Source organism: Dendrobates tinctorius, unplaced genomic scaffold (assembly GCF_039654945.1).
Source record: "Dendrobates tinctorius isolate UK_male_01 unplaced genomic scaffold, ASM3965494v1 ptg000285l, whole genome shotgun sequence".
Taxonomy (NCBI): Eukaryota; Metazoa; Chordata; class Amphibia; order Anura; family Dendrobatidae; genus Dendrobates; species Dendrobates tinctorius.
The window spans coordinates 1,644,269-1,668,239 of record NW_027361952.1 but is presented as its reverse complement, the minus strand read 5'-3'; the positions used below and the strand labels follow the sequence as shown (position 1 = coordinate 1,668,239).

The 23,971-nt window shown below is 46.2% G+C and overlaps 1 protein-coding gene across 2 annotated transcripts in view; it reads left to right on the top strand.

Moving 5' to 3' along the window:
* LOC141072653 (granzyme A-like) overlaps positions 1–23,971 on the top strand; it is a 122,893-nt gene that overhangs the window by 26,555 nt on the left and 72,367 nt on the right. For both annotated transcript variants that reach the window (XM_073559953.1, XM_073559952.1), the window contains one exon: positions 2,378–2,457. The gene's annotated coding sequence lies outside the window, so the exon portion shown is untranslated. The remainder of the gene's footprint in view (positions 1–2,377; positions 2,458–23,971) is intronic.

Below are 23,971 nucleotides of genomic sequence, written 5' to 3'. Positions count from 1 at the left end.
ATGAGTGCCAGGGGGGCAATAAATGATCCAGGGGGGAGAATGGGGGGCCTGGCGAGACTGAACTGTGGGGGAAGGGGGATGAGCACCAGGGGGGCAATAAATGATCCAGAGGGAGAATGGGGGGCCTGGCGAGACTGAGCAGTGGGGGAGGGGGGATGAGCACCGGGGGGCAATAAATGATCCTGGGGGGAGAATGGGGGCCTGGCAAAACTGAGCAGTGGGGGAGGGGGGATGAGCACCGGGGGGGCAATAAATGATCCAGGGGGGAGAATGGGGGGCCTGGCAAGACTGAGCAGCGGGCAAGGGGGGATGAGTGCCGGGGGGGCAATAAATGATCCGGGGGGAGAATGGGGGTCTGGCAAGACTGAGCAGCCGGGCGGGCAATAAATGATCCAGGAGGAGAATGGGGGGCCTGGCGAGACTGAGCAGCAGGGCAATAAATGATCCAGGGGGGAGAATGGTGGGCCTGGTGAGACTGAGCAGCGGGGGAGGGGGGATGAGCACCAGGGGGGCAATAAATGATACATGGGGGAGAATGGGGGGCCTGGCAAGACTGAGCAGCGGGGGAGAGGGGATGAGCACCAGGGGAAATAAATGATCTGGGGGCAGAATGGGGGCCTGGTAAGACTGAGCAGCAGGCAGTAAATGATCCAGGGGAGAATGGGGGGCCTGGCGAGACTGAGCAGCAGGGGAGGGGGGATGAGCGCTGGGGGGGCAATAAATGATCCAGTGGGGAGAATGGGAGGCCTGGCAAGACTGAGCAGCAGAGAGAGGAATGAGGGGGGAATGAGTGTGGGGGGAGACAGCAGCAGGGAGTGGAATGAGCGGGGGGGTTTTAATGAGTGCCAGGGGGAGAATGGGGGCTGGGGGGTGACTAAGCAGTTTTTTTAATACCTACAGTAGCGGCAGCAGCAATATATGGGGGCATAATCTATGGGGCATCTTATGTGGGCAGCATATGGGGGCATAATCTATGGGGCATCTTATGTGGGCAGCATATGGGGCATATTCAATAGAGCATCTTATGGGTGCATATTCAGTGAAGCATCTTATGGCGGAATATTCAGTGGAGCATCTTATTGGGGCAGCATATGGGGCATATTCAATGGAGCATCTTATGGGGGGCAGCATATGGGGGTATATTCAATGGAGCTTCTTATGGGGGCAGCATTTGGGGCATATTCAGTGGAGTATCTTATGGGGGCAGATTCAGTGGAGCATCTTATGGGGGCAGCATATGGGGACATATTCAGTGGAGCATCTTATGGGGGCATATTCAATGGAGCATCTTATGGGGGCAGCATATGGGGGCATATTCAGTGGAGCATCTTATGGGGGCATATTCAATGGAGCATCTTATGGGGGCAGCATATGGGGGCATATTCAGTGGAGCATCATATGGGGGCATATTCAGTGGAGCACCTTATGGGGGCAGCATATGGGGGCATATTCAGTGGAGCATCTTATGGAGGCAGCATATGGGGCATATTCAGTGGAGCATCATATGGGGGCATATTCAGTGGAGCATCTTATGGGGGCAGCATATGGGGGCATTTTCAGTGGAGCATCTTATGGGGGCAGCATATGGGGGCATATTCAGTGGAGCATCATATGGGGGCATATTCAGTGGAGCACCTTATGGGGGCAGCATATGGGGGCATATTCAGTGGAGCATCTTATGGAGGCAGCATATGGGGCATATTCAGTGGAGCATCATATGGGGGCATATTCAGTGGAGCATCTTATGGGGGCAGCATATGGGGGCATTTTCAGTGGAGCATCTTATGGGGGCAGCATATGGAAGCATTTTCAATGGAGCATCTTATGGGGCCTATTCTATGGAGCATTTTATGAGGCAGCATATGGGGCATAATTATGGAACGTCTTATGGGGCCATAACCTTTATGGAGCAGCATATGGGGCATATTATTCTATGGAGCATCTTATGGGGCCATTATTAACCTCTGTGCAGCATTATATGGGGTGCATTTTGTATGGAGCATCTTATGGGGCCATCATGAACTGTATGGAGCATTATATGGGGCTCCTGATTCAATATGAATATTCAAAAACATTTAACCTACTGATGTCTCAATTAATTTTACTTTTATTGGTATCTATTTTTATTTTTGAAATTTACCATTAGCTGCTGCATTTTCCACCCTAGGCTTATACTCGAGTCAATAAGTTTTCCCAGTTTTTTGCGGCAAAATTAAGGGGGTCGGCTAATACTCGGGTCAGCTTATACGCGAGTATATACGGGTAATCCTCCAATGTCTGCTGGACATGATATGGGGATAGTTTATAGTTCATTTAGTACAGATACCATACTTCTTGCTGTTAACCAGTTAATGTTTTCTTGTCCACCACACTGCAGTGTCAAAAGAGGAAGACAGACAGGCAGCAACATCGCATCAGAGAGCTCGTGACCTCGAAACAGAAGATCCTCAGATCCTGGTATTGTGACATAATCTTAAGAATAATATTTATTCATTGATATTGCGCTATTAAATACACTGCCGGATCGGCCGTGAATGGCGAAAATCACTGATATGAAAGTAGCCCAAGTCACTGCCGACAGTGTCTGCATTAATCATACTCGCCAATGGGAGGGCAGCACGAAAAGTGCCTAGGGCAGCACAAACTCTAAATACGGCCCTGGTAATCGGATAGTCACTGTAAACAATATTTCTGATTGTTTTCACTCTCACTACATAATCCTTCACATTCTACTAACCCCCCTAGTCTCTACACCTAGTAATGAACTGGTCATCTCTCCCTCCATCCTAAGTACTGTTCCTCAATATACAATCCTCTGTCTCTAAACACAGACAGCCCCATCATGTCCTCTCATGCTCCCACCTGCTATCACTTTCTCTGCTCCTCCAGACTGCCGGTGATATCTCACCAAATCATGGTCCTACTCACATCCCCAGAGTCATTTCTACCTCCCATCCACACTCTATCACAAATTTCCATAACCTCTCTAATAGAGTTGAGCGACTTTTGGTTTTTTACGGTCGAGTTTCGTTTCGTGAAACCCGACTTTTCCAAAAGTCGGGTCGAGCAAGATCGGCCGATTATAGGGAAAAGTCGGGGTCGTCCCGAAACACGAAACCCAATGTAAGTCAATGGGGAATAAAAGTCGGCAGTGAGAGGAGGACAGGAAACACACCTACAGTGCTCATTTGAATGCCAAAAGCATCAATTCTTCTTACTTAAGCTGGTCAACCTTAATTAACTTCATAATACAAGTTACGTACTGAAAAATGGGGGTTATTTGGCTAAAGTTGTGAGGGGGTAGGGCTGGCTCCAGGTTTTCATGTGCCCTGGGCGAAAGAGCGCCCCTTTAACACATAATACCACAACTCATCATGCTCCGATACGGCAGAGAAATGGCGGTATAGTACAATGAAAAATACTTCACTTTTTACATCTCATGACGAGGCCCATCTATTTCTCCATACAGAATCATTGGTCCCATATAATGTTTGAAACAGTATATGATGAGCTCCACATAATGCTACAGTATATGTTGGTCCCCATGGATGAAGCTCCACTGTCTTATGGGCCCAAATAATGCTCCAAACATAATGGGCCCCATTTCTAATGCTCTAGTGTATAATGGGCCCTGTAAATGCTGCTCCAGTGTCTGATGTCCACCTTTGGAATGTTCCAGTGTATGGTGGGCCCCATCTATCATTCTCCAGAGTATAGTGCTCCCCAAAAATTGCTGTCCCAACATTGAAAACAATGAAATAAGTCTCCTCGCTAGGGAATCCCTGTACTAGTCTGGACTCCTCGTTGTCCCCATCTTCCATCTCACTGCACAGTATTTCAACCTTGCAAGTGCTGTGATCCTGAGCAAGCAGGGGGGGCCCACTCATTGGCGACGGCACTGGCACAGGGCCCCTGATAGTATGGTGGTGTGTCTGATGGCGGGTGGGCCGAACCTGCACTTTCATCTGCAGCTTCCTCTTTGTCACCGTGTAAGATGGAACTGTATATGGGAAGGGTAACCTGAGTTTCATCAGGGTCAGATTCAGGCCGGGTAGCGTGCGAGGGGAATGTAGTGGTCTGGGTCAATGTACCAGCAGATTCATCGAGCAGTGGCTGGGCATCAGTGCACTTGTGTCGCCCCCAGGAGTACGGTCGCCACAGTGGCATTACCTTCCTCCTAGGGAGTGTGATGTCATGCTTGGGAGCAACGAAGGATCTCTCTAGCAGGTTAACTGATTGGGCGGCGTTATTCCCACGAGTCATGACCCTCCATACAGCGTTCATGAAGGCAAAGTGTTTGTTTTACGTGGGCAGTATGGTTGCAAAGCTGAACCTTAAAGGAATGTCCAGAAGGGCACCACCAGGAGTGGAGCCTACGGCGTAATTTGACTCAACACGGGCAACCTCAACCATGCCAGCTACAGAACAGATGCACACATTGCAAGCTTAATTCCGTTAACGAACGAGACTCCGTCATGCCCCGCGGTCCGAGTCCGGCTTACTAGAGGGACACGTGAGGCTCTGGCACATGAGATTGGCCAATAACTGGTGTGTCATGCCCTTACATGTCCGTGGCTGCATGTGCGCTACACTGAAAAGGCCAGCGTTTTTCGCTTACAGGTGCAGATAACCCGCTGAACAACGTTAGTGATGGGGATCACTGATTACAATTATTACTCTCGAACGATGATTTCCCAGTAAGTGCAGGTCAACCGCAGTTCCGGAATTAGGCCTAACCGTCATTCCTGAAAAAAATGAAAAACTTACGTGTGCAAACCACAGGTGCTGTAGCTTGCTTAACAGCTCGCCAGCCGTTCTCACGCCCAGTATGGGTTACACGTGATTGCACAAAGGTGAGAAAGGGTACCGTATCCCCGGATAACATGTATGGATAGCGTACACATTCAAAAGATATGTCTATACATCAGGAGGCAGGCTCAGACAGTGTTAAGCCCAGTATGGCTTGCACGTGATTGCACAAAGGTGAGAAAGGGTACCGTATCCCCGGATAACATGTATGGATAGCGTACACATTCAAAAGATATGTCTATACATCAGGAGGCAGGCTCAGACGGTGTTAGGCCCAGTATGGCTTGCACGTGATTGCACAAAGGTGAGAAAGGGTACCGTATCCCCGGATAACATGTATGGATAGTGTACACATTCAAAAGATATGTCTATACATCAGGAGGCAGGCTCAGACGGTGTAAGGCCCAGTATGGCTTGCAAGTGAATGCACAAAGGTGAGAAAGGGTACCGTATCCCCGGATAACATGTATGGATAGCGTACACATTCAAAAGATATGTCTATACATCAGGAGGCAGGCTCAGACGGTGTTAGGCCCAGTATGGATTGCACGTGATTGCACAAAGGTTAGAAAGGGTACCATATCCCCGGATAACATGTATGGATAGCTTACACATTCAAAATATATGTCTATACATCAGGAGGCAGGCTCAGACGGTGTAAGGCCCAGTATGGCTTGCAAGTGATTGCACAAAGGTGAGAAAGGGTACCATATCCCCGGATAACATGTATGGATAGCGTACACATTCAAAAGATATGTCTATACATCAGGAGGCAGGCTCAGACGGTGTTAGGCCCAGTATGGCTTGCACATGATTGCACAAAGGTGAGAAAGGGTACCGTATCCCCGGATAACATGTATGGATAGCGTACACATTCAAAAGATATGTCTATACATCAGGAGGCAGGCTCAGACGGTGTAAGGCCCAGTATGGCTTGCAAGTGATTGCACAAAGGTGAGAAAGGGTACCGTATCCCCGGATAACATGTATGGATAGCGTACACATTCAAAAGATATGTCTATACATCAGGACTCAGGAGGCAGGCTCAGACGGTGTCAGGCACAGTATGGATTTGACGGCCCAGACTAGACAGCAGAGGAGCAGGGAGAGGTAAAGATTGCAAATGCTGGGGCCCTGCCCAAGCAAGGGGGGCCCACTCGTGGGCGTCGGTATTGGCACTGGGCCCCTCATAGTACGGCGGTGTGTCTGACGCCACCACCACCGTCAGAGACACTTGATTGCACTATGAGGGACCCTGTGCGAGTGCCCGCGCCCAAGAGTCGGCCTACCCACCTGTCCAGGGCAACGGCACTCGCACGGTGTCGTGCGCTAGGTGGTGACCACAGCCATGGGGGGGGAGGCAGCACAGTTAGGGAGTTTTAGAAAGTGGCATATGTTGATGTTGGACATTCAGCTGATGCAAAAGGCGAAATAGGTCAAGTCCCAGGAAGAGGTGGACCAAAGCAAGCCATTTTTCTGTCACCCTATGTGTCATCAGGGGAAGGTGGGACAAAATCCTTGGAAACCCATGCATGGTTCATTTTAATGAAGGTTAGATCATCCACATTTTGGGTTGACAGACGGGTCCTTTTTTCTGTCAGGATTGATCCAGCTGCACTGAAGACTCTTTCCGGTAGCACACTTGCAGCTGGGCAAGCGAGCTCCTGTAAGGCATATTGTGCCAATTCAGGCCAGGTGTCCAGTTTAGCAGCCCAATAGTCAAAAGGGAATGACCTGTGTGGGAGAACATCGATATGGGAGGAAAAGTAGTTTGTAACCATAGTTAACAACTGCTGTCTCCTGTCACTTTCCATCGATGCTGTATTATCAGTTGTGTGAGCGGTACTTGAAAAATCAGTCCACAACATTGTCATGAAACCCCTGTCTCCAACGCCACTTCTGCTGTGTGCACCATGAACACCTCTGCCAAGCTGCCCCCGGCCCGTACGGCTCGTGTGAGAACCATCACCGCTGCTGTGTGCTGGGAATGCCTCAAGCAACCGATTTACCAGAGTTGCTTGTTTATTAGCCAATATTAGGTCAAGGTTCTCCTGTGGCATGATGTTTTGTAATTTGCCTTTATCGCATGGATCCAGGATGCTGGCCAACCAGTAGTCGTCATCGTTCATCATTTTGGCAATGCGGGGGTCCCTTTTTAGGATCCGCAAGGCATAATCTGACATGTGGGCCAATGTTCCCGGTGTCAATGATGCACTGCGAGTGCTGGTTGGAGGAGCACTTTCTGGCAAATCCACATCCCTCCAGTCACACACAAACCCTGTACCAGACCTTGCCACGCCAACATTTTCACTTGCCCCACGAGATGCATCCTCCTCCCCTAAGTAATCATCCCCATCATCATCCTCCTCCTCCTCTTCTACCTCCAACTCATCCAGGAGAGGTCCCTGAGCAGACAATGGCTGAATGTCATCAAGGATTCCCTCCACCTCTTCCTCCTCGTCAACATTGGCTGCAGACGCCTGCTCCTTAAGGTGCGTCAAAGTTTGCATGAGCAGACGCATAAGTGGGATGCTCATGCTTAGGATGGTGTCGTCTGCGCTTACCAGCCGTGTGCATTCCTCAAAACACTGAAGGACTTTACAGAGGTCTTTCAGCTTCGACCACTGCACACCTGTCAACTCCATGTCTGCTCTCAAAGTGCCTGGCCGTGTATCCTCCCACAAATGCATTATGGCCTGCCTCTGCTCGCACAGCCGCTCTACCATGTGCAGGGTGGAGTTCCACCTTGTTGCAATGTCGATAATGAGGCGGTGGTTGGGAAGGTGGAGCAATCGCTGCAGCTTCTGCATACGAACGGAGTGTACAGGCGACCGGCGGATGTGCGCGCACAGTCTTCGCACCTTATGGAGCAGGGCTGTTAACTCCGGATAATTTTTGAGGAAGCACTGCACCACCATGTTCAAGGTGTGAGCCAAGCAAGGTATGTGGCTGAGTTTTGAAAGGGCTATGGCTGCCACAAAATTACGGCCGTTATCACTAACTACCTTGCCTGCCTCAAGATGTACACTGCCCAGCCATGACTCAGTTTGTCGCTTCAAGTACTCGGCCAGCACCTCGGCGGTGTGTCTGTCGCCCAAACACATCATCTGCAACACAGCCTGCTGACGCTTTCCACTAGCTGCTCGATAGGGGGACACCTCGTGTGCAACAGTGGCAGCTGCAGATGGAGTGCTCGTACGACTGCGCTCTGTGGACGAGCTTTCGCTTCTGGAGGAGGAGGAGGAGGAGAAGGGTGGAACGCCTACAGCCAACTGTTTCCTATACCGTGGGCTAGGCAGCACTGTCCCACCACCGCTGTCCCCTGTGGACCCTGCATCCACCACATTAACCCAGTGCGCAGTGATGGACACGTAACGGTCCTGGCCATGCCGACTGGACCATGCATCAGTTGTGAGGTGCACCTTTCCACTCACTGACTGCTTGAGTGCATGGTCAATGCGGTCTTTCACATGATGGTGGAGGGCTGGGATGGCTTTGCGAGAGAAGAAGTGGCGACTGGGTAGGTCATAGCGTGGTACTGCATAGGCCATGAGTTCGCGGAAAGCTGCGCTTTCCACCAACCGATAGGGCATCATCTCAAACGAGATTAGTTTGGCAATGTGGGCGTTCAAACCCAGTGTACGCGGATGAGAGACTGAGTACTTTCTTGACCTACTCATAGTGTCTGGGAGGGTGAGCTGGACTTGAGAGCTGCATATGGTGGAAGTAGCGGTGGACAGGGCTGACTGAGAGAGGGTTGATGATGGTGATGGAGTTGTTGTTCTTTCTGATGGCCTAGAATCAGTCTTTCATTGCTATAACAGTGGGATTCCCTGACTGCTGTGGCCTTGCAACGACACCTCAACATTTGCTGCTGTGCTAACCGGTGGGCTTACAGTGGGGGAAACAATGTAGCGTTGCTGACTACCTTCGTTGTGATCAGTTGCACATGTGGCACTTGAGGTTTGGTGTTGTGTCCACGCTTGCAAGTGCATGGTGTTTAAATGTCTAAGCATGCAACTGGTATTCAAATTTTTCAGATTTTTCCCTTGGCTAAAGGTCTTTGCACACTTCTTACAGATAACCTTGGCCTGATCATGAGGATTTTGTTCAAAAAAGTGCCACACTGCACTCTTCCTACTTTGGCAGACATTTTGCGGCCTAGCACGCTGTGATCTTTTGACCGTCTGGACAAGCTGTCCAGCAACTCTTTTGATTTTTGGAACCTGTCTTTGGAGTGCTCCGGGCCTGCCAGATAACAGCTGTTGCGATGTCGATGTCTGCTGTGGATGCTCCTCATCTGAGCTATTGGAAGCAGCACCCTCTTCCCCCAATGGATGCCAATCTGGGTCAACAACTGGGTCATCCATCACCTCCTTTTCAATGTCATGTGCACCTTCCTCTGTGTCACCATGTATGGTGGTATAGTGTGCGGGAAGGGGCACCTGAGTCTCATCAGGGTCAGAATCTGGCTCTGTACACTGCGAGGACAATGTAGTGCTCTGAGTGAATGTACCAGCAGAATCATCCATCAGCGGCTGTGCATCAGTGCACTCCATGTCAGATTCATCTTGGCCTGGGTAATTCACCATTTCACTTGATAATCCAGGCATGGTATGTGAAAACAGCTCCATGGAGTAATCAGTAGTATGGCCTGCATCATCCTTCAATCTTGGTTGTGGTGAAGGACACAAGGAAAGGTGTGGTTCATGAACATGAGCCTCCAATGACGACTCAGTGCTTTTACTTTTTACAACTTCAGAAGAGGAGGCGATAGAGCTGGAGGCTGAGTCAGCAATGTAAGACAAAACTTTTTCCTGATGCTCTGGCGTTAAAAGCGGTTTGCCAACTCCTAGAAAACTAAGCCTTCGAAGCCTTATGGAGCCAGACGATGACGCAGGCTCAACACCTCCTGCATTCGGTCCTATTTTGCTTTTGCCACTACCATCAGCTCCACCACCAACACCATCATTACCAGCTGCCAACCCCCGCCCAATTCCACGGCCTCTTCTACCAGCCTTCCTCATTTTTGGTAGAAGTGTAGACAAAATCCTACAAACTATATAGTAATGTAAAACAAGGTACAAGGTGTCTATAGGACAGGGGAGATTTAGATTTTCTGCAGATACTTGTGGACACTGGACACTTGGATTGTGTGAGGCCCACTGAATATCACAGCGCTATGTCACAGGCTCGATGGCACAGGTGTGAAAAAAGTGACTACTGGATAAGGGAGATTTTGAATTTCTGGGAGATTTTGAATTTCTGCAGACACTTGTGGACACTGGACACTTGGATTGTGTGAGGCCCACTGAATATCACAGTGCTATGTCACAGGCTCGATGGCACAGGTGTGAAAAAAGTGACTACAGGATAAGGGAGATTTTGAATTTCTGCAGACACTTGTGGACACTGGACACTTGGATTGTGTGAGGCCCACTGAATATCACAGTGCTATGTCACAGGCTCGATGGCACAGGTGTGAAAAAAGTGACTACAGGATAAGGGAGATTTTGAATTTCTGGGAGATTTTGAATTTCTGCAGACACTTGAGGACACTGGACACTTGGGTTGTGTGAGGCCCACTGAATATCACAACGCTATGTCACAGGCTTGATGGCACAGGTGTGAAAAAAGTGACTACAGGATAAGGGAGATTTTGAATTTCTGGGAGATTTTGAATTTCTGCAGACACTTGTGGACACTGGACACTTGGATTGTGTGAGGCCCACTGAATATCACAGTGCTATGTCACAGGCTCGATGGCACAGGTGTGAAAAAAGTGACTACAGGATAAGGGAGATTTTGAATTTCTGCAGACACTTGTGGACACTGGACACTTGGATTGTGTGAGGCCCACTGAATATCACAGTGCTATGTCACAGACTCAATGGCACAGGTGTGAAAAAAGTGACTACAGGATAAGGGAGATTTTGAATTTCTGGGAGATTTTGAATTTCTGCAGACACTTGTGGACACTGGACACTTGGATTGTGTGAGGCCCACTGAATATCACAGCGCTATGTCACAGGCTCGATGGCACAGGTGTGAAAAAAGTGACTACAGGATAAGGGAGATTTTGAATTTCTGCAGACACTTGTGGACACTGGACACTTGGATTGTGTGAGTCCCACTGAATATCACAGTGCTATGTCACAGGCTCGATGGCACAGGTGTGAAAAAAGTGACTACAGGATAAGGGAGATTTTGAATTTCTGGGAGATTTTGAATTTCTGCAGACACTTGTGGACACTGGACACTTGGATTGTGTGAGACCCACTGAATATCACAGTGCTATGTCACAGGCTCGATGGCACAGGTGTGAAAAAAGTGACTACAGGATAAGGGAGATTTTGAATTTCTGGGAGATTTTGAATTTCTGCAGACACTTGTGGACACTGGACACTTGGATTGTGTGAGGCCCACTGAATATCACAGCGCTATGTCACAGGCTCAATGGCACAGGTGTGAAAAAAGTGACTACAGGATAAGGGAGATTTTAAATTTCTGCAGACACTTGTGGACACTGGACACTTGGATTGTGTGAGGCCCACTGAATATCACAGCGCTATGTCACAGGCTCGATGGCACAGGTGTGAAAAAAGTGACTACAGGATAAGGGAGATTTTAAATTTCTGCAGACACTTGTGGACACTGGACACTTTTGGATTGTGTGAGGCCCAATGAATATCAGAGCGCTATGTCACAGGCTCGATGCAGCAGGTGTGATAAAAGTGACTACAGGATAAGGGAGATTTTGAATTTCTGCAGACACTGGACACTTTTGGATTATGTGAGGCCCAATGAATATCAGAGCGCTATGTCACAGGCTCGATGCAGCAGGTGTGAAAAAAGTGACTACAGGATAAGGGAGATTTTGAATTTCTGCAGACACTTGTGGACACTGGACACTTTTGGATTGTGTGAGGCCCACTGAATATCAGAGCGCTATGTCACAGGCTCGATGGCACAGGTGTGAAAAAAGTGAATTGTAGAATTGGGCAGAATAGGAATCTCCCTAGAGTGTAGGTCTGTAAGAACGGAACAAGTCCTCCACTTATCCTTCCACAGTGACACACAGATAGCTTCACTGTGGCTGTGATAACAGCGGTAACACGGTACTGTGTGAGGAGCGTACACCGCTGTATGGTGTGAATAAATGCATGCTCAGTAGCTTAGCAGGACAAAAAAAAAATTGGGATTGCTTTTAAAAAAGCAGTTTGCAGAGCAGTGGGGAAACAGCAATGCAGCTGTCAGGAAGCCTTAGAAGGCAGCCTAACAACCAACACCGCTGATCCACCACAATATAGCCTCCCCTTGCACTGCACACACAGTGACTGGTGTGTTGCACAGGCAAAATCGCTAGCAGCAGAAGCAGTTTTTTTGTCTTCTTCCCTGCCTAACGCTCTCCCTACAGAATCAGCAACCTCTCCCTATGCTAAGATCGGCAGAAGTAAGATGGCGGTTGGCGTGCACGCCCTTTTATAACCCCTGTGACGCCCACCAAAGCAAGCCAATCACTTGCATGCCCTTCTGAAAGATGGTGGCGACCCCTGCCTATGTCATCACATTGCCCACAGTGTCCGTGGATCCTGATTGGCTGAAAAAGAGCGCTAAACAAACTTTTGAAACGCGACTTTGGCGCGTAAGTCGCCGACCTCGTGGCCGACCTCATCCTAGGGTCGGGTTTCGTTTCATGAAACCCGACTTTGCCAAAAGTCGGCGACTTTTGAAATTGTTCGACCCGTTTCGCTCAACTCTACTCTCTAACCTTATAGCCAATTGCCCAGCCCCCCGCTTCCCCAGTGCCACTAACAGGAGCTCTATGGAACTCTCACACTGTCTGCCACAAACTTTCCTACTTCCATGATCTTTTGATTACTAACAAACTTTCCTTCTTCGCTATCACCAAAACCTGGCTTACTCCCTCTGACAAAGCCTCTCCAGCTGCACTTTCATATGGTGGATTACACCTGTCCTTCACCCCCCTCCCCAGCAGCAAGCAAGGCGGAGGAGTTGGTTTTCTCCTTCACCCAAATCCCACTGCCACCCTCTGTTACCATCCCTTTCTTTGAGGTGCACTCTGTGCGCATCTACTCCCCCTCCAACCTCGAACTGGCTGTCATTTACCATTCCCCCAAGGTCAGCCACCACCTTCTTTGACCACTTCACCACCTGGCTACTTCATTTCCTCTCCATTGACATCCCCACTATCATCATGTGCGACTTCAACATCACCATTGACACTTCCCTCTCAGCTGCCACTTAATTTCTATCTCTCACGTCCTTCTTTGGCCTCACTCAATGGTGTTCTGCAGCCACTCACAAAGATGGTCACACATTGGACCTCATCTTTGCCTCTGCTCCCTATCTATCCTCTCTAACTCGCACCTCCCTCTTTCTGAACACAACCTATTTACATTCTCTTCCCTCTCCTCTCCTTGTCCCCAATCCCCACTCCACCAACTTGCACAACCTCACAAAAATCTTAAACACCTTGATTTACACTCAGTTTCTGAATCCCTCCTCCCTCTTACAGACATAAGTTCCTTATACAATGCAGATGCTGCTGCTGATTTATATAACTCCACAATAGCTGCAGCTCTGAAATCAGTTGCCCATCTCATACCAGGGGAAGAGTCTTGAGGAGATCATTTGCATATTCCCAGTGCCTTCTGGGATAAGTGAAGAGTCTCCGCGAGCTCAACGATCACTGGGTTTTGGCCGTTGCAGCTGAAAAGAGGAAATCGGAAAAACCGCGCGCGGATTTTGGCTCATCTTTCATCGTTTTTAAGAAATCTCAAGATGGAAGAGGCCAGGAGCCATTTGGTGAGCTGCATTTCTTGCTACATGTTCACAGATTTACCAGTGGAAAAGCCAAACTTCACATGCCACAAATGCAAGCTTGTGTCCCTGTTGGAGGAAAAGTTGCAAAATCTCGAAGAGAGGTTAGCTACGTTGAAGATCATTAAGGAAGGTGAAGAGTTCTTGGACAGAGCAGAATTATCTCTTCATGTTACAGAAAGAGAAGAAATTCGAACTGCACCTGAAGAAACAGAGGAATGGAGACATGTGACCCAGAGAAGCAGGAGGATCAGGAAGCAGTCAGCACCCATACTGCTCAGAAACCAGTACCAGGCTCTCACGCAGGAAAACGATGAAGAAATACATCAGGATAAGACTTTGCCAACAAACAGCAACCTTGTACGCCTTCAGAGTCCTCCTGGATGGAGAAAGAAAAATGTTGTGAAGAAGAAACGGAGAGTGGTGGTCATGGGGGATTCCCTGTTGAGAGGAACAGAGGCCGCTATCTGCAGACCGGATATAACTTCAAGAGAAATGTGCTGTCTTCCAGGTGCAAAAATTAAAGATGTGTCTGACAGGATATCAGGACTCTTCAGACCTACAGATGACTACCCATTCCTGCTACTACATGTGGGGACAAATGACACCGCAAGAAACGACCTGGAAACCATCTGCAGAGACTTTGAAGACTTAGGCAAGAAAGTGAAAGAACTTGGAGCGCAGGTGGTCTTCTCTTCCATCCTCCCAGTGGATGGCCATGGAACAAGGAGGTGGAATAAGATTCTGCAGGTGAACAACTGGCTACGTCGATGGTGCCGACAGCAACGATTTGGATTTCTGGATCACGGAGTGAACTACTTATACGATGGACTACTTGCTAGAGATGGGGTGCACCTTACGAAGACTGGAAAGCATGTATTTGGAAGTTGCCTTGCTACACTTGTAAGGAGAGCTTTAAACTAGAACAACATGGGAAGGGAAGCAAAAGACCAGAAAAAGCCATACACCTGACAAATGCTATTGAGAACTCTGCTATTAGAAGTGGAAAGGAAGAACAAAGACGAAAGAATCTAATTAATAAAAAATATTGGAGAAAGAGAAACCAATCACAAACTAAAATGTTTCTATACTAATGCACAAAGCATGGGCAACAAACAAGGAGAATTGGAACTACTAACACGGGAAAAGAAATATGATGTCATTGGAATCACTGAAACTTGGTGGGACAATACACATGATTGGAATACAAGACTAGAAGGATACAACTTATTTGCAAGAAACAGACTTGATAAACGAGGAGGGGGTGTCGCATTGTATGTTAGAAACGCGTATATCTGCACAGAGATTGAAGCTTCAGAGACTGGGAGTTCTGTGGAAACTGTTTGGGTAAGAATACAAGGACAGAACAATGGAAAGGACACCATTGTAGGCATTTACTACAGGCCGCCTGTGCAAGCTGAAGAAATGGATGAACTCTTTATGCATCAAATGGCCAAGTTCTCCAAAAAATATGACATAGTTGTCATGGGAGATTTCAACTATCCAGACATTTGTTGGGAATCTCTCTCAGGCAAAACTAACAGGTCAAGGAAATTCTTATCCTCTCTTGCTAACAACTTTATCTTCCAAAAGGTAAGGGAGAAAACAAGGGGAACTGCTACCTTGGATCTAATCCTTATAAACAGGGAGGAAATGGTTGAGGAGGTAAAAGTGGCTGGGACCCTAGGAGGTAGCGACCATGCTATTTTAGAATTTTGGATAACTAGAGGCGGAAGACCTGTGAAGACTCAGACGTCAAGGTTAGATTTCAGAAAGGCAGATTTTAATGGATTCAGAAAGAGAATTGGAGGGATCCAATGGCTGGATATCCTTAAAGACAAAAATGTCCATGAAGGATGGGAAATCTTGAAAAATGAAATTCTCAAAGCACAGTTGTTAACAATTCCGAAAAGAGGGAAGAATAGGAAGCATTTAAGGAAACCAGGATGGATGAACATAGAACTTAAGCACATGCTAAAAAGGAAGAAAAAAAGTTTATAAAATGGAAAGAGGGAGGCATATCTAAAGAAGAATATAATGCTGTCTGCAGAACCTACAGGGCACAAATCAGATTATCTAAAGCTGAAAATGAATTGAGGCTTGCAAGAGACGTCAAAAGCAATAATAAAGGATTTTGGGGATATGTCAAAAGTAAAAGAAAAGTCAAAGATGCTATAGGATTTTTACAGGATGAAAATGATGAAATGGTAAGACAGGATGTTGAGAAGGCTGAACTTTTAAATTCCTATTTTGCATCTGTTTTCTCTCAGAAAGGAAATGTAACATCAACTGTTATTCACTGTCCTATTAGGGGAATAGAAGAATCCAGGATATCTATAAACAGAAAGATAGTGAGGAAACACTTAGCTAACCTAAATGAATTCAAGTCTCCAGGTCCAGATGAATTACACCCCAGAGTACTGAAGGAGATAGCAGAAGAAATTTTTGAACCCCTCTCCATAATCTTTGAATATTTTTGGAGAACAGGAGAAGTGCCAGAAGACTGGAGAAGAGCAAATGTTGTTCCTATCTCCAAAAAGGGGAAGAAGGTGGACCCAGGCAACTATAGGCCGGTGAGTCTGACTTCTATACCAGGAAAGATCTTTGAACAAATTATTAAACAACATGTATGTCAATACCTGGATAAGAATGAAGTGATTAAACAGAGTCAGCATGGGTTTGTAACTAATAAGTCATGTCAGACTAACCTAATTTCCTTCTATGACGGTATCACTGATTGGGTGGATCAAGGAAATGCTGTAGATATAGTATATCTTGACTTCAGCAAAGCATTTGACAAAGTCTCTCATACAATCCTTATTGAAAAAATGACTAAGTATGGAATGGACAAGGCAACTGTTAGGTGGATTCATAACTGGCTTAGTGATCGGACCCAAAGAGTGGTCGTAAATGGCTGCACATCCAGTTGGCAGAATGTCTCAAGTGGGGTACCACAGGGCTCTGTCCTGGGCCCTGTATTGTTCAACATCTTTATCAACGATTTAGATGAAGGAATTGAGGGTAAACTGATTAAATTTGCTGATGACACAAAGCTAGGAGGGATAGCTAATACTAGAGAAGAGAGAGAGGATTCAAAAAGATTTAAATAAACTGGCGAAGTGGGCAGCAACTAACAGAATGGTTTTTAACAGGGAGAAATGCAAAGTACTACATCTGGCAATAAAAATGAAAAAAGCATATATAGAATGGGAAGAATAGGGCTAAGTGACAGCACATGTGAAAAAGACTTGGGTATACTAATAAATCACAGACTGAATATGAGTCAACAGTGTGATGCAGCAGCAAAATAGGCAAATGCAATTCTAGGATGTATTAACAGAAGCATACAGTCTAGGTCACGTGAAGTCATTATTTCCCTCTACTCCTCTTTGGTCAGACCTCATCTGGAATATTGTGTCCAGTTTTGGGCACCACATTTTAAAAAAGACATCAACAAACTGGAGCAAGTTCAGAAAAGAGCGACCAGAATGGTGACCGGTCTGCAAACCCTGTCTTATGAGGAAAGGTTGCAGGATTTGGGAATGTTTAGTTTGCAAAAGAGAAGACTGAGAGGAGACTTAATAGCTGTCTACAAATATCTAAAGGGTTGTCACATTGTAGAAGGATCAACTTTATTCTCATTTGCACAAGGAAAGACTAGAAGCAATGGGATGAAACTGAATGGGAGGAGACACAGATTAGATATTAGAAAAAACTTTTTGACAGTTAGAGTGATCAATGAGTGGAACAGGCTGCCACGAGAAGTGGTGAGTTCTCCTTCAATGGAAGTCTTCAAACAGAGGCTGGACAGACATCTGACTGGGATGATTTAGCGAATCCTGCTTTGAGCAGGGGGTTGGACCAGATGGCCCAGGAGATCCCTTCCAACTCTACGATTCTATGATTCTATGATCTTTCTTTCTCTCTCTCTGTTCTTCCTTTCTTTCTCTCTGTTCTTTCTTTCTTTCCCCTCTTTCTTTCTCTCTGTTCTTTCTTTATTTCCCCTTTCTTTCTTTCTCTCTATTCTTTCTTTCCCCTCTTTCTTTCTCTCTTTTCTTTCTTTCTTTCTCTCTGTTTCTCTTTCTTTCTCTCTCGCTCCTTTCTTTCTCTCTCTCTGTTTTCTTTTTTTCGCTCTCTCTGTTCTTTCTTTCTTTTCCTCAGTACCAGTCAGTGTGCCCACAGTACCAGCCACTGTGCCCATAATGCCAGCCATTGTGCCTTCAGTACCAGTGAATGTGATCAGCAGTTCTAAATGGGTGTGGTTGGGGCGTGGACATGGGTGTGACTAGTTGTGAAATCGGTGTGGTCGGGCAGCCGGTAACCAATCATCTTAGTGGAAGTCGTCTGTTTCCATCAACTTTGTTATGTGTGGGCAGTGGGCATATCTAGTAAGGTGGGCACGAGATGGCGGGTCTTGTCACCTCTGCCTCACACATAAGTTACTATGAGGTGTACTTTATTCCTGCCACAATTCTTTCTTGGCCTACTGAGAGAAATGTTTTGAACAGTTGAAAGTTATACAACCTGAGGATTGTGCATTTGTGCGCTGCCCGCATGTAGTAATATGTGTGTGTGTATACAGTACAGACCAAAAGTTTGGACACACCTTCTCATTCAAAGAGTTTTCTTTATTTTCATGACTATGAAAATTGTAGATTCACTCTGAAGGCATCAAAACTATGATGCCTTGAAGCTCATCAACAGAATGCCAAGAGTGTGCAAAGCAGTAATCAAAGTAAAAGGTGGCTATTTTGAAGAACCTAGAATATAAGACATATTTTCAGTTGTTTCACACTTTTTTTGTTAATTATATAATTCCACATTTGTTAATTCATAGTTTTGATGCCTTCAGAGTGAATCTACAATTTTCATAGAAAATAAAGAAAACTCTTTGAATGAGAAGGTGTGTCCAAACTTTTGGTCTGTACTGTATATATATTTACTTACTCCGACCCCTATATAAACCCTGCCCCTCCGACCGCCATCCACTTTCCCATGCTCCTGTTCCAATCCTGGGGTCTTTTTTGTCCCCCCTTGCTCCTCCACATGCTGAACATCTGGGACATGACTAACATTGCGCAATGTGTGCTTGTTCATTGCCAGATGCAGCGTCGTGTCCAGTGTGTGAGGAGACGGTGACTTGTCTGTGGCGTTAACCCCTCTGCTGCTATGTTGGGCACAGCCTGTGATGAGGAGCATCTCTTCCTGTGCATCTGGCCACAGGCTGTACATCGGAGGCTGCTTCTTCTACCTGGGGAAGTTCATGAAGCAGAAGCCTCTGTGTCACTCATGTGAAGTAACTTGTCTCACAGGACATGGGCCCAGATCAGCAGGTGATTGCAGACTATTAGCTGGTTTCGATGTTAGGTACAAGTGAGTCAGGACTAGATGTTGGGTGGAAGCCTTCCAGTATTTGTAAGGCCTCGTGCACACACTGAGTATTTGGAGAGTTTTTACCTCAGTATTAAAAAGGCCTCGTGATCATGCACACGCTGAGTATTTGGTGATTTTTTCACTCAGTATTTGTAAGAACTCATGGACACGCTGAATATTTGGTGTTTTTACTTCAGTATTTGTGAGGCCTCATGGACATGCTGAGTATTTGGTGTTTTTTACCTCAGTGTTTGTGAGGCCTCGTGCACATGTTGTGTATTTGCTGAGTTTTTTACCTCAGTATTTAACCCCTTCCCACTCCTTGACGCACAGTATGCGTCATCAAAACTAGTGACTTCCCGACGCCGTAACATGACCCCGTCACATGACCAGGGGGCCCACAGAGTCTGAACAGCCCGGGGCCCTGGCTACCCTTAATCCACACCTGCCTGCAAGCTTCAGTCCTAGGGCACTTGCTCTTCTCCATTTACACCTTCAGACTGGGACAGCTCATAGAATCTCATGGCTTTCAGTACCACCTCTATTCTGATGACACACAGATCTACATGTTTGGACCAGATATCACCTCACTACTAACCAGAATCCCACAATGTCTGTCCGCTATTTCATCCTTCTTCTTCAATAGATTTCTAAAACTTAATATGGGCACTCGACTCTCCGAACAGACCTATCCATTAAAGTAAATGGCTGCCCAGTCTCCCCAGTCCCACAAGCTCACTGCCTTGAGGTAATCCTTGACCTTGATCTCTCCTTCAAACCACATATCCAACTCAAAAATATTTCCCAGATAAGTACATTCCTCAACCAAGAATCGGCAAAAACCCTAGTCCATGCCCTCTTCATCTCCCGCCTTGACGACTGCAACCTCCTGCTCTCTGGCCTCCCCTCTTAACATTCTTGCACCCCTCCGATCTATTCTATGCTCTGCTTCCCAACTAATCCACCTGTCCCATGCTATTCCCCAGCCTCTCCCCTCTGTCAATCCCTGCACTGGCTCCCCATTACCCAAAGACTCCAGTTCAAAACCCTAACCACGGCATAACAAAGCTATCCACAGCCTGTGTCCTCCATATAGCTGTGACCTAGTCTCTCGTACTTACCTGCATGCAACCTCTTATCCTCACAAGATCCCCTTCTCGATACAAGATTTCTTCCACGCATCCCCCTTACTCTGTAGCCCTCTACCTCCACAAATCAGACTCTCGCCTACCATGGAAGCCTTCAAAAAGAACCTGAAGACGTACCTCTTCCGACAAGCCTACAACCTGCAGTAACTACCCATCGACTAAACCACTGCATGACCAGCTCTACCCCCACCTACTATATCCTCACCCATCCCTTGTAGATTATGAGCCTTTGCGGACAGGGTCCTCTCTCCTTCTGTATTAGTCGTGACTTGTATTGTTTTTGATTACTGTACTTGTTTTTTATTATGTATACCCCTCCTCACATGTAGAGCGCCATGGAATAAATGGCGCTATAATAATAATAATAATAAAGTCTGCCATATGTACCAAGCTCCCTACAGCCAACAATTCTGTCTACACCCTGATGATTACTCTCCATCTCTTCCTACTCATTCCCTTGCTCAGCCAATCCATGCAGGAGAGTACAGAGGTACCAAATTTGTACACCAGGGAAGAAGCCAGCGGCGAAACACGCGTCGGGGTGAGGAGATGCCATCACAATTTTATGTAAGATAATTTGGGCTTGGCACATTTATTAATCTTTATGTATACATGGATTTTGCACATATATCGCGCTACGCTGTTTGGGATGGGACAGCTATGCTACTGAGTTACATATGACTGTAACTGGTATTATTATGTATTGAGTTCTTCTTACCTTTATCTATCCTTTTGTGGATTCCTGTAAGGATAGGGCCATACACTGATTGTTAAGTGCACAGTGTTAGTTCTGTGTGTTTTTTTAAGCACATTTTATGAACTTTTGTGAATTTACATTATTACACTTTAGTACTAGGGCTTTTTGGTGCCCTGTGATAATTATTGATTGAATTTCCCTGAATGGTACTGTGCACTTTAATATATAATGGATATCTAGGTTACATATACCTGCATAATAATAAGTATATCTCATTATAATTGATGGCTATTGAAAATTGTGAATGATCTCTGTTATATTTAGGAATTGAGTACCGTATTTAGCCGGATTATGGTAATTATGGATATTGGCATCCACCCTTAAGGATTACTTGTGTTGGTGATGTCTCTCCTATTGTTGAGACATCTTGCTTTTTTACTATAAAATTGTGTTTTTAAAATATTGAAATAAATGTATACATTTTATTTATTTATGGGTCTCTTCTTTATCTGGGATGAATTTACATCCTGGTTGGTAGCATCCATGTTGAAAACTGTTTTTCCCACAGACATGGATTACTGTGTGGGACAGAACGGCGGAGAGGTGAGGGATATTGTTATTTTTTAATTTTAGTTTTATTACAGGAGAAAGAGGGCTTCGGTGGAATAGGCATTTGGTGAGTATAACTGTTATTTTTAAATAAAAAAGTAAAAGTGTGTCTTGTTTGCTGTGTGTTTATTTACCATACCTCTATAGGATTAGTAGTGGATAGATGTCTTAGGCTACTTTCACATTAGCGTTTTTTAGCGCAGCGCTTCGTGCACAGTCCAAACGCATGCAAAAAACACATCAAGCGTTTTGCATGCGTTTGCTTATTTTATGCGCATGCATTTTAACCAGTAGCCATGTTAACTCTTAAAACGCATGCGATTTTAAACGCAGGCGTGCGCATGTCCATGCGCGCCAGCATTCCCATAGACTGTAATGTAATTTTTTTTTGCGCATTCCGTGCGCTTTTGTGCGCATCTGTTTTTTTTACACAGGTTGGGCGCACAAAAAATGCAACAGGGTGCGTCTGGCGTGCCTAGGCACACACTACAAAAACGCATGCGCACAAAAACGATTACAAACGTGTGCAAACGCTAGTCCATGCGCACCCATGTTAAACATAGGGGAGCATGCGCATGTACGCGCATGATGCGCTGCGCTAAAAACCGCTAGTGTGAGACCAGCCTTATAGACACCTCTCCATTACTAAGCCGTGGGCTTAATGTCACCTGACAATACAAAGGTGACATCAACTCCACAAATATTAATCCCACTTACCACCACTACAGGGCAAGTGGGAGAAGCCAGGCAAATCTCCAGAATTGGCGCATCTAATAGATGTGCCTTTTCTGGGCAGCTGCTGGCTGCTTTTCTTTAGACTGGGGGAGGCCAATATCCATGGACCCTTACCAGCCTGAGAATACCAGCCCCCAGCTGTCTGCTTTAGTAAGGCTGGTTATCAAAAATATGGGGAGACCTCATGCAGTTTTTTTAAATTATTTATTTAAATAATTTAAAAAAAACAGCGAGGAAACCCCTCTATTCTTGATAACCAGCCTTGTTGAAGCTGACAGCAGAGGGTTGCAGCCCCCAGCTGTAGGTTTTGCCTGGCTGTTTTTTTTTTAATTTATTTACAATGCAGGAGTTGGCTAAAGAATACTCCCATCCGCTGCTCCTGCTCTCGCTGTTATTAGCGACAGCAAATGTCAGATGATGGGAGCTGGAGTCCCATCAGCTGACACCAGTGACCAGAAGTAAACTTTATACCTCCAAAAACAGCTGAGCGCTCATGATGTCTTTTGACAGTGTGAGAACTGCGGCTCTCTGACCGGCGGGGATGATTTCACCTCCAATCAGAAGTGGTATTGCAGTGCAGTCATGCAAGTGGCAGCGTGACAACACCCAGTGTTCGGGCAGCCAAACCCAAACAGTAACAAGGACTTCCTGGTGAAGTCCATGTTCATTGTCCGCGCCCAAACAGTAGGTGTACTGTACGGACGCTGAACTTTAGGCTGTGTGCACATGTTGCGGGTTTTTTTGCGATATCACGGCGTTTTTCCGCTGCAAAATCACTGTGAAAATGCAAAAAACCCACATTCCATGCAATCCTATGGGATTCCGCAATGCTGTGCTAATGCTGCGGATTTTTCCGCTGCGGAATTGCAAAGCAGAAAAATCCGCAGAATGCCGATTCTTTTTGCAGAATCGCGGCGATTCTGCACCCATAGCAATGCTTTGATCCGCTTACTTTCCGCATGTGGCTATACCCACCATGCGCAAAGTAAGCGGATCATGTGTGGATGGTACCCAGGGTCTGGAGGAGAAGAGACTGTCGTCCAGGCCCTGGGTACCATAATCCTGTAAAAAATAGAATAAAGATAAAAAATAGTGATATTCTCACCTTCCGGCGACCCCCGAAGCCCTTCCCGCCTCTCACCACGCTCCCGGCATCTTCCGGTCCCAGTAATGATTTACGCGCAAATGACCGCTGATGACGTCACGCTCATGCGAGCATGACGTCATCTCAGGTCCTTCGCGTAAAGCATTACTGGGACCGGAAGATGCCGGGAGCGCGGCAGAGCAGATCGGGAGCCGTCGGAAGGTGAGAATAACGATATTTAAAATTTTTTTTACTATTTTAACATCCTCCCTATCACATTCCATGTGATGCTAATCGCTTGAAATGCGCTTGTTTTCCGTGGGAAAAACGAATGTGAATTCGCATGCGTTTTACCCACGGTGGGAGTGCTGAAATGTTGTGGAAATTTCACAGCCTTACTGTTCGAGTTCGCCCATCTCTAGTGACTAACTGAATCCAGAAAAAAAATAAAAAGCCTTTTGGTAGTGTTATATACCACTGAAATTTAACAGAAAGTACATAATACTCTATGGATGATTAATTGAATCCAGAAAAATGTTTCACTGTTTTTTGGGAGTGTTATATACCAAAACTCTGTGGTTAACTAATTGAATCCATTAAAAAATTTCAATGATTTTTAGGAGTATTAAATACCAACAAAATTTAACAGAAAGCACATAATTCTCTATGGAT